The sequence below is a fragment of the Mirounga leonina genome, unplaced genomic scaffold (assembly GCF_011800145.1).
Source record: "Mirounga leonina isolate KUSES-001 unplaced genomic scaffold, KU_Mleo_1.0 Mir_201, whole genome shotgun sequence".
NCBI lineage: Eukaryota > Metazoa > Chordata > Mammalia > Carnivora > Phocidae > Mirounga > Mirounga leonina.
The window spans coordinates 4,621,755-4,627,754 of record NW_023270504.1 but is presented as its reverse complement, the minus strand read 5'-3'; positions in this window follow the sequence as shown (position 1 = coordinate 4,627,754).

Sequence of the window (6,000 nt, the reverse complement as noted above, 5' to 3'; positions counted from 1 at the left end):
AACGATAATGCAAAACCCAAGGACCAACCATGAGTGTAACCACCACACTTTACTGCCTGCCCGTGGCCACCTCAGGGCAGAAATACTGCAGGTGGTTCTTTACTCACGACGTGGACTTTGACAGAAATGTGCAGCTTTGTCCGGCCTAAAAACTCTAAACAAGACATGGTTCTTCCAGAACACCCCACTCCGTGGGAATTTGTTATAGCATGAGGAATACATTTTATTTGTATCCTTGGAACCATATGGTAGGCTGGCTTTGGGCCTTTTCACAGCAGTAGACCCCACTGAGCATTATCTAAATACTTTAGGGTTCTTCCACGACCATTGCACTAAACCTTGAAACTAACTCATTATGATTCTGTACAGCACAGCTCCGGTGTGAGGGACTGATAAGGGATGGCTCCCTGTGCTGGCACCCTTAATTTATACGAATTTCTGCTTGTTATGCTTGGAAACTAAAATGTAAAAAAGCTATACGTCCTGAAAGTAGGCAAGATGAGGAGAAACATTTTATGGTTGAGCACAAGTCCCTACAGGATCAGAATATTATAATAGATTATTTAAATTGAGGTACCTAAGTACCCTATAAGTGCTTAGGTAAAATATTTGTTGATAGTTACTACTGAAACTGAAGATAAAAAGAATTTCCAATACATATCATACCAACCTCCATCCCTAATGGGGGATCCCTACCAACTCTCAGTCACATCCTAAGTGATTGTTAGCATAAACTACATAAGCAATATTCACTAAACTATATGAAAGATTATTTTGGTAATAGCACATATTTAATGGTTCTGATTCTTTAGAAAATTGAATTTCAAGAAAATAAAGAGACAAGATATAACCATTTGTTTTAATAACTGTTATCTTTGAAATACATGTAAGTATTGGAGATAGACTTTTTTCTTACGGCTTTCAACCAGATATGCCACCTTTTATTTCATTCCTGTAGGATCAAGATTACAATTCAAGCCTCTCCTACTTTCTACTGAAGAGCCGTCGACTTCATAATGCCAGATCACTTATCAATGAATAAGAAATACAATTCCACCCAAACACATCTGATGGTGTTAAGAAACCACTAATAAATTCATGTCCCACACAGTCAGGATTTTTGGAACAAAAATTACTAGCAAACTGGGTTAAAGGATGGCTGACTAGTAATCATGCCTTGAAAGTTGGAAATAGTGAATTTCTCCTGATAGATTTACAGGTTTATCTCCTCTGATCCCATTTATTTATATCTCAAAAGGTAATAAAGTCCTGATGCATACATTTATATTCCATTAAATTCCATTAAAAAAAACTAAGTTCCCCTCCCTCTCTCTGAAGAGGAGGAGGCTCTTGTGCAGTAGTTCCTATATAGGCTCCCAGTGTCATCATTTCAGTGGCCCTCCAGGGTATGACGGACCCTCTGCACATGCAGGGGGACTTCTGTCCTCATCACCCTGCCCTCGAAGGGCAATGGGGCACCGGAAACCAACACTGAGATGTTCAGTAAGGAAATAATGTCTGTCTCCGAGCCTGAAACCTCATGTTTGCCATCAGGAGAAAATAAATACATATAGATATTTAAAACATCAAATAGAACATTATAAAGAAATTCATTTAAGGACTTTTTGGGGAAAAGTGGACACTCTTTTGCTTCATTTAGAATGTGCTCTCGTTTGAATTCTCATTTATTTACACTCACCTTTTTTTTAAAGGATTTTATTTATTTGAGAGAGAGAGTGAGGCAGAGGGAGAGGGAGAGAGAATCTGAAGCAGACTCTGCACTGAGCGGGGAGCCCGAAGCGGGGCTCCATCTCACAACCACAAGATCATGACCTGAGCCAAAACCAGGAGTCGGAAGCTTGACCGACTGAGCCACCCAGGTGCCCTATACTCACCTTTTTATATAAAACTGAGTTCTCAGTAAAATGGTGACAAAGACGCTTTCCTATTCTCTCAAGATTTTGGAGTTATTTCCACATAAACAGAATTCTAACTGTTAAAATGGTTTTGTGAGTGTTTCTATAACCCCTCCCCCCGCGAAAATCTATCCAAAGCGTGGTTTCTGCTGAATTTACCGTGCAAAGTTTGTTAAGAAATCCATAGCAGAGAATCTCTCGGTTTGCAAGGGAGCGTCTTCCTCCCCATCCTTTCTTTGTCGTGACAGTTGCAACAGACATTGTCGGGGCCAGAAGACAAATCTGCCCAGGAAGTACCGTGGGCGAGAGCAAGGCTGTGAGGAAACTCCTGCTTGTGTTTTCATCCTCCTAGAGAAAGAAGGGTGTCATCGCATTCTTCCCTTGCAAAAACACTTTGACAGAGGCTAGACAACTTTGTCAACCATCAAGAGCTGTCAGTAGTCTCCCCTATCAGGTAAAATATTTTTCCCACTCTTCAGGTTCATAGACTTTCCTGGATGCTTTTGGAAATCCAGTCCCTCTAAGTCTCTATCTTGAGTGATGACTTGAATCCGGATGTGGGTTCAGGAATGATTCACATAAAAGAACTGGATAAAGGAGGCATATTCACTGGACATCACCTCTCACCTCGTGCACACACTAGCTCACTCTAGAATACCAGGCATGAAACCCACGTCTGCCTCAACTGCCTTTATGTCCTCAGCCACCTATCTTAAACTAGTCTGGGTTCCATCTTACCTTGCCCCACAGGTTGAGGTTTTGTATCTAAGACTTTTGAGATTATCAAAAGACTTTCCGATCTAAAAGTGTTCCATGTAAGCCAGGAAAAGAAACATAAATAATCTCAGATTAATAGCAATGAGGAAAAAAAAAAACACACAAGGAAGGGTGACACTCTAAGTTCCATGTTTCACACCTGCCCTTGTGGGGAACTGCTTCCCCATGAGGTTCCCTCCTTTTGTGATGATGCCTCATGATTTTTTGGCAGCCATCTTGGTCAGGTCCTACCAACCCCATATTCATCACCTCAAACAGGGCCCAGCCTCCCCAGCCTGGAGCCTTCTGCTGTAGTACCTGTCCACTGGGCAGTGTTGCAGAGCTCTTTGTCCCTCCCCTCCCTGCTCCCCTCCTTCTCCAAGGGAAAAGGGCAACAATACTGGATGCTCAGAAGCCAATTTACAATGCGCTTTCACTGAGTGTTTGGTAGGACAGGGATCATCACTTTCACTTTTTAGAAAGAAAATGGGCTGGAGAAGGTCATCCATGTCCCCCCCACTGCCGTCCATCACCTTGGGGAATTGACAACCTCTTCAACACTCAGTTATCATGTTTGTAAAAGTGTTGACCAGCTGCTCTTATCGATTGCTTGAGTTCTAAGAATCTGTGGTTGTGTCTGTTAAGTCCAAGATTCTTGACGCTGAAACCTAAGTGTCAACTAAGGAAGCCCAAAGAAGAAACTACAGTCCCTTTTCTCTTCAGAGGCAGCAATTCCATTTTAATAATTCCTTCTGGAGACAATTCCCCCAACCTTTGTAGGAATCTGTTCATGATATTTTTAGATGGAAATTTTAGGCCAGGTGGGAAGCCAACTGATCAGTGGGGAAAGAGCAATGGTTTTAACATTTATTGAGTCTTGTCATGGGCAGACCCTCTGCCAAGAACAGAACCCGTTAGCTTATTTAACCTTTTAGAATACTGGAGAGATAGAGGTTAACCTTCATTTTACGGAGTAGGGCCATGAGGCTCACAGAGGTAATGCAGCTAACCCAAGTCACACAGCCGGTGAGTGGCACAGCCAGGACTGAAGTAGCTGTTGGTCTGTCCCTCTAGCCAATAACACACATTAAAGTCCATGGTCAAAACTACCCCTTATCATTAGGGCTCCAGGCCCCTACTTTGCTTTAGGCAGAGCAGCCTTTTATCTGTTTATCTATTAGGCTTCTGGATATGATTCCTTTGAAAAATGGGTTCCATAGCTGAGATGTTTTTAACATCACTGGCCCACACCATTCAAAGACACCTCTGCACGTCCAAGCCCTCTGTGGCAGACTCAGTCTCCTGGGCTGTTCCCTGAGGCCCGATGAACCCTCTCCATCCTGAACCCTTCCCCCAAGGATTTGTCCTCATGGAAATGCCAGAGGATGAGAAAGTGCGAAAAGGACTTCTCTGTCCTCAAAACCTAGATTAATTTCTTCTGGCTCCTCAAAGGGTTTCCACAAATTAAATCTGCGGAGGGGGGAATAATAAAAGGCACCACATCCTAGCATATGAATATTACTTTTAAAAATAGTTTTTCAATGTCCTAGAAATCAAGGTGTGCCTTGCTTTAAAAAGCCCTAATATGGGGCTCAGTCTTTAAGCGTCTGCCTTCAGCTCAGGCCATGATCCCAGGGTCCTGGGATCGAGTCCCACATCGGGCTCCCTGCTCCATGGGAAGCCTGCTTCTCCCTCTCCCACTCCCCCTGCTTGTGTTCCCAGTCTTGCTACCTCTTTCTGTCAAATAAATAAATAAAATCTTTAAAAAAAAAAAAAAGCCCTAATATATGTAATTGCAAACTGAAAAAGTGATTAACTCGGGATTGACTTTCCTTTTTTAAAGGAATTCTCTGACATACTTAAAATAGTTTCAAATTTCCCGTTTACATGCACCTTTTCAGAAGCACATCTAATAGTTAATAAGGGGAGGATTTATACAATCTTCCTTTTTCTCAAACTCCTAGGGGAAAGAGATCGTAGATTTTTTTTTGTCTGTACAAAATTATTCTAGCAAGTACCTCATGCCATTCTGATACACTGATCTCAGCCCAGGAACAGGATTTAGAACAAGCTTCTTACCTGACGGTGCAGGAGGAAGAACAGGGCTGGCCGTGCTCCAGAGAGCAGCTCCCAAATGCAGACCCAAGGGCAAAGTGGCAGAAGGGAGGACAGGGTACTTCTTCCCTGTGGTGTTATGATGTGAACTGGGCATTGATAGCTATAGTTAGAAATGAGAAAGTGTATCTTCAATGAAAAGGAAAGCAACATGTTATATAAAAAATAGAAAACTAAAGAAGAGAAAAAAGACGAACTGGACTTCATTAAAATTAAAACCTTGCGCTCTGTGAAAGACAGTGTCAAGAGAATGAACAGAGAAGCCACAGATTGGGAGAAAACATTCTCAAAAGGCACATCTGATAAAGGACTGTTACCCCCAAATAGACAAGCAGCTCTTAAAACTTAACAATAAGAAAAAAACCCAATTAAAAGATCAGCCAAAGATCCTAACAGACACCTCATCGAAGAAAATACATAGATGGCAAATGAGCAAACAAAAAGATGCTCCACATCACGCCATCAGAGCAGTGCAAACTAAACCAACAATGAGACACCACCACACGCTTCCTAGAATGCCCCAAATCTGAACACTGACAACATCAAATGCTGGCAAGGATATGGAGCAACAAGAACTTTCCTATGTTTTTGGTGGGGGTGCAAAATGGTACAGCCACTTTGGAAAATAGTTTGGCAGTTTCTTACAAAACTAAACATACTCTTCCTACGTGACCCAGCAATGGCACTCGTCGGTGTTTACCCAAAGGAGTTGAAAACTGGCATCCATATAAATAACCTGCCCACGGATGTTTACAACAGCTTTATTCATAACTGCCAAACGTGGAAGCACCGAGATTTTTCTCAGTAGGTAATGGATAAACATATTATGCTACATCAGACAATGGACTACTATTCAGAGCTAAAAAGAAGCAAGCTATCAGGCCGTGAAAAGACATGGAGGAAATTTAAATGCATATTATAAATGAAAGAATCAATCTGAAAAGGCTGCATACTGTATGATTCCAATTATATGACATTCTGGAGAAGGTAAAACTATACACAAAATAAAAATCATTGGGAGGCCGGGGGCTGCGGATAAATAGGCCAAGCACAGAGGATTTTTAGGGCAGTGCAAATACTCTGTATGATACTACAATGATGAAATTTTTGACAAATTATATGTATGTCAAAACCCATAGAATATACAACACCAAGAACGAATTGTAAAGTAAACTCTGGACTTTGGGTGATAATGATGGGTCAGTGTAGGTTT